The sequence below is a fragment of the Hypanus sabinus genome, unplaced genomic scaffold (genome assembly GCF_030144855.1).
Source record: "Hypanus sabinus isolate sHypSab1 unplaced genomic scaffold, sHypSab1.hap1 scaffold_1272, whole genome shotgun sequence".
In the NCBI taxonomy this organism is placed as follows: Eukaryota; Metazoa; Chordata; class Chondrichthyes; order Myliobatiformes; family Dasyatidae; genus Hypanus; species Hypanus sabinus.
Window position 1 is genome coordinate 95,313 of NW_026779338.1, and position 10,106 is coordinate 105,418.

Genomic DNA, 10,106 nt, shown 5'->3' on the forward strand with positions numbered 1-10,106 from the left:
AACTTTGGGGTTCTAACATTGAACTGTCATTCATTCTTTGGGGCACTTCTCTGTTTCTGTGGATGTTTGTGAAGAAAAAGGATTTCAGGATGCATATTGTATATTTTTATCTGACATTAAATGTACTTATTGGAAGTTGGTAAGACACTGTCCTGCCTTGCACAAAGCCTCTCTCCTCATTACTCTCTCTCTCCCTGTTCTCCCTCATTAGGTTGTGGGTTTCCAAACGCTCATACTGTATATCCTATCCTTTAGAACTTTCTCCATTAATTTCCCCACGCTGACACGAGACTCATTGGTTGCCTTAATCCCTGACAAGCTGCCGGTGACTAGTGGTGCTCTACAGGGGTCTGTGTGGGACCGATGCTTTTTACATTATATGTCTATGATTTGGATGGTGAAATTGATGGTTTTGTTGCAAAGTTTTCAGACAATATGAAGATAGGCAGAGGGGCAGGTAGTTTCGAAGAAGTAGAGGTTTACAGAAGGGTATGGATTGAGAATAAGAGGTCAGTTATTTAAAACAGAGTTGAGGAAGAGCTTCTTCTCCCAGAGAGATGTGGAGGTGTGGAATGCACTGCCTCGGAAGATGGTGGAGACCAATTCCCTGGATGCTTTCAAGAAGGAGCTAGATAGATATCTGATGGATAGGGGAATCAAGGGATATGGGGACAAGGCAGGGACTGGGTATTGATAGTGAATGATCAGCCATGTACATGGTTCCCTAAGGGTTAATTTGCAGGTTGAGACTGCGGTGAGGAAGGCAAATGCATTGCTAGCTTTCATTTCAAGACTAGAATGTAAAAGCAAGGATGTAAAGCTGAAACTTTATAAAGCACTGGTGAGTCCTCACTTGGAGTATTGAGAGCAGTTTTGGGCCAATTATCTTAGAAAGGTCATGCTGAAACTGGAGAGGGTTCAAAGAAAGTTCATGAAAATGATTCCAGGATTGAATGGCAGGTTTGATACTGTCATTTAAAGTAAAATTGGATAGGTATATGGACAGGAAAGGAATGGAGGGTTATGGGCTGAGTGCGGGTCAGTGGGACTAGGTGAGAGTAAGCGTTCAGCACGGACTAGAAGGGCCGAGATGGCCTGTTTCAATGCTGTAATTGTTATATGTCTATATGGTTATGTGAAGAGCATTTGTTGACTCTGGGCCTTTATTCACTTGATTTCAGAAGAATGAGGGGTGACCTCATTGACCCCTATCAAAAGATGAAATGCCTTGATAGAGTGGATGTGGAGATGGTGTTCCTATGGTGGGAGTCTAAGACCAGAGGACACAGCCTCAGGCTAGAGGCGTGTCCTTTTAGAACGGAGATGAGGAGGAATTTCTTCAGCCAGATGGTGGTGAATCCGTGGAATTCTTTGCCACAGGCAGCTGTGGAGACCAAGTCTTCATGTATATCTAAGGCAGAGGCTGATAAATTCTTGATTGGCCGGGGCATGAAGGGATACGGGGAGAAGGCAGGACATTGGGGCCGAGCGGAGGATTGGGTCAGCGAAGATGAAGTGGTGCAGCAGACTGGACGGGCCCAATGACCTGATTCTGCTCCTGTATCTATGGTCTTAAATAGAGGTACAACAATCGCCACTCGCCATTCGTCTGGGACCTCACCCGTGGCTAGAGTTTACAGGTGCTGAGACTGAATAGTGTCAGCAGAACCACACTCTTTCCCTCTCTCTCTCACACACAGACGAGCTTACAATGAGGTGCTGATGAGAGCCCAGCCTTGGGAATTAGGAATCCTCGTGAATGGAAAGGTAGGGATGAGGATTCCACGTGCGATGAGCCGAGAGAATTGGCTGATGAAATGCCCATCAGTAGTGGACACCAAACCCTGATCTATAAGCTGTCTGACTTCCTGTGCAAATTTCACACAAGTGCAGCTGCTGCATCTCACCTCCCCAACATCCTGATGCTGGGCGTTGTATAGCTAAGCCGCGATACTGATAAAGAACTCGCTGGACAAAGCTTTGCAGCTCACATTAGGACCTGAAATATTGGATAACTCGCTGCCTAAGTGGCTACTGCAGATTGATCTCACTGCTTCATCTCACAACCCAACAACCCGACCATGCACACTATTCGTGTCTCTGTGCTCTGCGATTCAAACTTCCCAGGCTCAACAATATATCCCACCACGTTTCTGTTGTTTAGAATCCTACTTCACCCAAGCTCAGCTTCTCATACACTGACATCGGTATACCTGCTTCCCCTGCAACGTGCTCATCGATGTCTCGGCTCAGCGACACCTGGGCCACTCATACTGACCATTGTTCCTTCCAGTCCCGGCTATCCTTACTTGTCCAGGCAATGTTCCAGTGCTCAAGAACACATTTCATTCATAAGACATCTTTCACGTCACTTTCTGGACACCCCAAAACTCTCTGCAGCCAGTGAAGTGCAGTCACCACGGTAACTGAAGCTTACGTGGTTTAAAGCAGAGGCTGAGAGGTACATGATTAACCAGGGCAGCAAAAGTTATGGGGGAAAGGCAGGAGACTGGGGTTAAGAAGGAAAATAAACCAGCCATGATCAAATGACTGAGAAGACTCAATAGGCCAAATGGCTTAGTTCTGCTCTTGTGTCTTATGATCTTAATGTTGCACAGAAGTTCCCATAAACAGATAAAAACACAAAATGCTGGCAGAACTCAGCAGAAACATCGTCACTACCTCCTCCCATAGATGCTGTTTGGCCTGCTGAGTTCTGCCAGCACTTTGTGTGTTTATTTATTTCCGGCATCTGCAGATTCACTCGTGTTGCCATAAACAGAAGTGAGATAGTGTTCCAGAGCAGCAATTCTGCAAGAGATGTGAAGAAAACTGGGTTATCGGATGGAACTCCTCACTGCTCTTTGCCTGTGATTCCCCTGGATGTTTCACCTCTCTCAGGGACGGCAGTTAAGCCCTTGGTTCAATATTCATTCAAAGATGGCCTGCTGGACAGTGGAGAGCTTCCTCAGCACGGTCCTTCCTAAAGCACAGCCCTCTGTAGTTTCTCCCTTACCTCTGTCTTGCTGACAGTGCAATTGCCCCTCAGTAATGTCTCTCTGCCAACGCTCAAGGCAGATTGAAAGTTCAAAGTAAATTTATTATCAGGGGAAGTATACATATGTCACTATACACATCGTTGAGATTTGTTTTCTTGCTGGCAATCACCGTAAATACAAGAAACACAATCGAATCAATGGAAACCTACACACAACACGATGGACAAACAACCAACGTGCAGAAAGAAAGCAACAAACTGCAAATAAAAGGAGAGAAAAATAATTATTGCTATTATCAGTAATAATAATAGTAAATGCAATAAAGCAAATCACGACTGTTCTCCTATTTGTACAACTACTCCACAGGTCTGTCCCTCTCACTGCAGCACATTATTCCCTCCATATCGCTAGCCCTGCTTCCTTTCCTGTCCATATACCTATCCAGTTTTACTTTAAATGACAATATCGAACCTGCCACTACAACTTCAACTGAAAGCTCGTTCCACACAGCTACCACTCTCTGAGTAAAGAAATACCCCCTCATGTTATCCCTAAACTTTTGCCCCCAACTCTCAACTCAACTTGCCCCTTTAACTCTCAAAAGCCTAACAACGTTTACTCTATCTATTCCCCTCATAATTTTAAATACCTCTATAAAGTCCCCCCTCAACCTTCTATGCTCCAAAGAATAAAGACCTAACTTGTTCAACCTTTCTCTGTAACTTAGGTGCTGAAACCCAGGTAACATTCTGCTAAATCTTCTCTGTACTCTCTCTATTTTGTTGACATCTTTCCTTTAATTCTGTAACCAGAACTGTACACAATAATCCAAAATTTGGCCTCACCAATGCCTTGTACAATTTTAACATTACATCTCAACTCCTATACTCAATGCTCTGATTTATAAAGGCCAACATACCAAAAGCTTTCTTCACAACTCTATCCACATGAGATTCCACCTTCAGGGAACTATACACCAATATTCCTAGATCACTCTGTTCCACTGCATTCTTCAATGGCTGACCATTTACCATGAATGTCCTATTTGGATTATTCCTACCAAAATGTAGCACCTCACACTTATCAGCATTAAACTCTGTCTGCCATCTTTCAGCCCACTCTTCTAATTGGCCTAAATCTCTCTGCAATCTTTGAAAACCTACTTCATTATCCATACCACCAAACTATCTTAGTATCGTCTGCATACTTACTAATCCAATTTACCACCCCATCATCCAGATCATTAATGTATATGACAAATAACATTGGACCTAGTACAGATCCCTGAGGCACACCACTAGTCACCAGCCTCCAACCAGACAAACAGTTATCCACCACTACTCTCTGGCATCTCCCAGCCAGCCATTTTACTATTTCAATATTAACACCTAACAATTGAACCTTCCTAAGTAACGTTCTGTGTGGAACCTTGTCAAAGGCCTTACTGAAGTCCATATAGACAACATCCACTACTTTACCCTCGTCAACTTTCCTCGTAACCTCTTCAAATAATTCAATATGATTTGTCAAACATGACCTTCCACGCACAAATCCATGTTGACTGATCCTAATCAGACCCTGTCTATCCAGATAATTATATATACCATCTCTAAGAATACGTTCCATTAATTTACCCACCACTGACTTCAAACTGACAGGCCTATAATTGCTAGGTTTATTCTTAGAACCCTTTTTAAACAATGGAACCACATGAGCAATATGCCAATCCTCCAACACCATCCCTGTTTCTAATGGCATTTGAAATATTTCTGTCAGAGCCCCTGCTATTTCTACACTAACCTCCCTCAAGGTCCAAGAGAATATCCTTTCAGGATCCAGAGATTTATCCACTTTTATATTCCATAAAAGTGCCAGTACTTCCTCCTCTTTAATCGTCATAGTTTCCATGACATCCTTTCTTGTTTCCCTTACCTTACACAATTCAATATCCTTCTCCTTAGTGAATACAGAAGAAAAGAAATTGTTCAAAATCTCCCCCATCTCTTTCAGCTCCAAACATCGCTGTCCACTTTGATTCTCTAAGGTCCCAATTTTATCCCTCACTATCCTTTTGCTATTAATTTTACTATTATTTTACTGTAGAAACTCTTTGGATTTATTTTCACCTTACTTGCCAAAGCAACCTTGTATCTTCTTTTAGCTTTTCTAATTTCTTTCTTAAGATTCTTTTTACATTCTTTTCACATTTCTCGAGCACCTCATTTTCTCCATTCCTGGTCGGAATGAAAGCATTTCTGCTCTACTTACGAAATATTCCCCAGGACTGTCATTTAAATCCAGTTAGACAGAGGTTTGTAGCTCTTAAAGCAATGAAGCTTAAGCAGTTCTTAAAGCGATGTTGCAAAAACAGAGTATTCAAAGTAGTGCTGCAAAAGTTCAAAATGCTCACAGCCCATTTAAAGGACAGAGCGTCTAAGATGATTTAAATTCTCTTTCACATTGTGTTGTTGCAGTTCCCCGTCGAACCACACTTTTCCCACGAAGAATTTAGGAAGATGAAGAATGAAGCGGCTTAAAGACACTGACCTTTCCTTTACAACACTGTACTCAAACCTTTCTGCTATTCACAGGGATTAACACGAGTACAGTCACCAAATTCCTTCCGAATAAGGGTCAAACAAGGTCGAACCTGTTGCTCCGTCGAAATCGATTCTCCTCGATCTTTTAACTCCCGAACTCCGATCTTCACTCTCCAATGATGCTCAACTAGCAGTATTATAAAGAAACTGACAGCAATGACCTTTTAAACTTTAGACATTCGATAAAACTTCATCTTTCAACTAAACTGCATCATAACGTTAAATCACGCACTGGCATGAAGTCAACATGGCAAATCCAGCCACGAACTGCCCCTCCTCACAGGGAGGGGTCCTCCTTTTATACCCTGTAAAAAAAACCTGTCACATGACCTCTACTGGCAGGAAAATGACGTCACTCCACCATCACAAGACCATTACCTCAAGTCCGGTATAGCTTCAACCCCTGTCACATGACAAGGGTACCACTGTCACGTGTCACGGGTACGTAACACTAAACAAATTAAAGAATTAGATAACATTAATGCAATCTCTCCAAATGTTGTTTCATTTAAAAGAAGAGTAGAACTACAATCACAGTATAACTCATTACTACCATATCCTATTGAAGGATATTTACTTAAATTGAAAAGTCAATTTTATATTTCTGGGGATAAAAATAATAAGCTCTTAGCTTTCCAACGAAGAGCAGTCAGAGCTAAAAGACAAATTTTAAAGATCCATACAAACAATGGAGATATAGTAAGTAACTATGAGGATATTAATAACACTTTTCAAGATTTTTATTCTGGCCTTTATAGATCTCAATTTCCTGCCGATTCCTCCTAAATGGAAGCATTTTTACATAAGATTAAATTTCCACAAATTTCTGACGAAGATCAACAGAGGCTTGATGCTCTAATTACTGAGCATGACATTCAGAAAACTATTTCATCAATGCAATCCGGTAATGCTCCAGGACCTAATGGTTATTCGGTAGGATTTTTCAAAAAATTTGAAAGATTACTTGCTCCGTATCTTTTGGAAATATTTCATGAATCCTCTGAGAAGGGTAATTTACCTTCTTCTTTTTATGAAGCATCTATTTCCTTAATTCTTAAAAAGATAAAGACCCCGTTGAATGCTCATCATATAGATCTATTTTACTATTAAATGTGGATGCAAAAATTCTTTCTAAAATAACGGCTAACCACTTGAAAATGTAGTTAATTAAAATCATCTCTGGACCAATCGGGCTTTACTAAAGGCCATTACTCTTTCTCTAATGTTCAGAGATTGATGAATGATATTTACTCACCATTATCTAAGCAACCTCAGATAACCGCAGATCTAATTTATCTCTCTTGTTGCAGAAAAGGCATTCGATAGAGTTAAGTGGCCATACTTGTTCAAAGTATTAGAAAAATTTGGTTTTGGTAATAATTTTAATAGATGGATTCAAATGATCTATAAGAACCTTATTCCCACGGTCATTACTAACAATTACGGGCCTTCTTTCTTTTCACTTTCTCATGGTACTAGACAGCGATGTCCATTAAGCCCTTTATTACTTAATCTGGTATTGGAACCTTTAGCTATAACATTATGGGAGGCCAAAAACATTCATGGTATTTCTAAAAATGGAACCATACATAAGATTTCTCTTTATGCAGATGATCGTTTGATTTTTATTTTGAATCTTGAGGAACCAATTCCTAATCTTTTGGAAACACTTAAAGATTTTGAAAATTTTTCAGGATATAAACTTAATTTGAATAAAAGTGAATTGTTTCCATTAAATGCTCCTGTTAATATATATAATGATATTCCTTTCAGAATTGTTAATACATTTAGGTATTTAGGTATTATAATTACTAAAAAATATAAAGATCTTTATAAAGTTAATATAGTTCCTCTAGTAGACTCCATGAAATTGCTATTTTCTAGATGGGATCCACTTACTCTTTCTTTAATAGGTCGTATCCATGGTGTTAAAATGATGATTCTACCTAGATTTTTATATATATTCCAAAATATACCTATCTTTTCAGCTAAAAATGTTTTTGATCAAATTGACTCTCTTATTTCTTCCTTTATTTGGAACAATAATAGACTAAGAATTAACAAGGACCATTTACAAAAACCCAAAAAAGATGGTGGACTTACACTTCCTAATTTAAGACTGTATTATTGGGCTGTGAATAGTAGACACTTATGTTTTTGGCTATACTGGCTTAATAAGAGCCAAAAACCAGTTTGGGAGAATTTGGAATTAAAAGCTGTTAAATAATTTCATTAAACTTCAATATTAGGAGCTCTACTACATTTACATCTCTCTAATATTCCAAATTTAAAATTTTACCCGGTTATTAAACAATCTTTATGGATTAGATTCAGTTTCGTAATTTTTAAAATTTTAAACAATTTAAGTTGTCTCATTTTTTATATCAAAACTTTTCACTTAAATTTTCAGTAATCAACCCCATTTTTCTCCTATAGAAAAATAAAGGGATCTGTTTTTTTACAGATTTATTCTGTGATGGTCAATTGATGACTTTTGAAGATTTAATTAACAAATACTCTCTCGCTCATACACATTGTTTGCAATATTTTCAAGTTAGAAATTTTTTACAAAAATATTTACCTAAGTTTCCATATTTACAAGAATCTGATTTGTTGGATTCCATTTTGAAATTGAATCACTTAGTGAAAGGTTCCATTAGCAGAATTTATAATTTATTTTTGTTACAAAAAGAGAACCTATCACTAAAGATTAAACAAGATTGGGAGAGAGAACTTAATATGACCTATGTGAATGAAGATTGGGTTCGAATTTTGAAAAACGTTAAGTTCTTCTTCTATATGTGCCAATCACTGTTTAATTCAAAAATTGTCCATCGTTATTATTTAACAAAGGAGAGACTATCAAAAATATTTCCTAGTGTAGATAATTACTGTGATAGGTGTAAAACTGAAGTCGCTACTTTGTCACATATGTTCTGGTCATGTTCTTCATTAAAACTGTCTTGGAAATCTTTATTTTCTACAATCTCTAAAGCTTTGAAAATTAATTTACAACCTAATAGACTAACTGTCCTATTTGGAATAGTTCTGCATCATATTCCGGGTATTTCATCTTCAGATCAACATGTAATTGCATTTGTTACATTGTTGGCAAGAAGGGCTATTTTTATTAAAATGGAAAGATATATCTTCCCCTACATTAATTGAATAGTTTTCTCAAGTAATGTTATGTCTCAGCTTGGAAAAAAATAAAAGTAGCCACAGTTAGGGCTCTTCAGCTATGCTGACCTTCTAACTACTCTAAGATCAATCTAACCATTCCTTCTCATGTTTTATTTCATTCATATGCATGTCTAAGAGTCTCTGAAATGTCCCTAATGTATCTCCTCTACCACGATTCCAGGCTGTGCATCCCTATGCACCCACAACTCATCCCGATACTTTCCTCCAATCACCTTAAAATGATGTTCCCTTGAATTAGTCACTTTTTGCCCTGGGAAAACGATGGCCACTCTATCTATGCCACTGAACATTTTAGACACCTCTTTCACGTCACCTCTCATCCTCCTTCATTCCAAAGAGAGAAGCCCAAGCTCCCTCAGCCTTTCCTCACAAGACATGCTCTCTGGTTCAGGCAGCATCCTGGTAAATAGTCTCTTCACTCTTATTTAGTAATTTAATAATCAGAGACACTAAACTATACTTGATACGTGGTTTTAGTTCAACTCATCCCTGAACCAGTATCTGTACAAATTATGTCCAGCCAAGCGTCCAGTGCTTTTTCACAGGATAGAAACATGGGGAAAATGACAGTCTATCCTCATGCTGTCATCACATCCTCAGCAGCTTATCACCAGCCGTCACTTCAATCTACTCAAAATCTTCACCATACTAAATCACTCCCACCACTTGAGCAGAAATTATGTCATTTCTGGAAGTGGGTGAACTATTTTGCTGACAAAGTGAGAGAAATTGTGTGGACATTACTTTTAGGCTATTGATAGAATCTTCTGCCAGATGGTTATCCCAATTCAAGCACAAGGCTATATACTGTAAGTGCTACTTCCTTCTTTTATTTCCCCATTGTGGTTTTTAAAAACTGTTACCAAATATTCAACTCATTATTTGACCGACAATAGCTACACAGGAAAAAGGGACGTGTAAATAACGACACAAATGATGTTGGTGCTCAGAGGGACAGTACTAAGAGAGTGTCGGACTGTCAGTGGGACAGTATTGAGAGAGTGTCAGACTGTCAGTGGGACAGTTCTGAGAACGTGTCAGACTGTCAGAAGGACAGTACGAAGAGAGTGTCAGACTGTCAGAGGGACAGTATTGAGAGAGTGTCAGACTGTCAGTGGGACAGTATTGAGAGAGTGTCAGACTGTCAGTGGGACAGTTCTGAGAGAGTGTCAGACTGTCAGAGGGACAGTATTGAGAGAGTGTCAGACTGTCAGAAGTGCAGTACAGAGAAAGTGTCAGACTCTCAGAGGGACAGTACTGAGAGTGTCAGACTCTCAGAGGGAGAGTATTGAGTGTGTCAGAC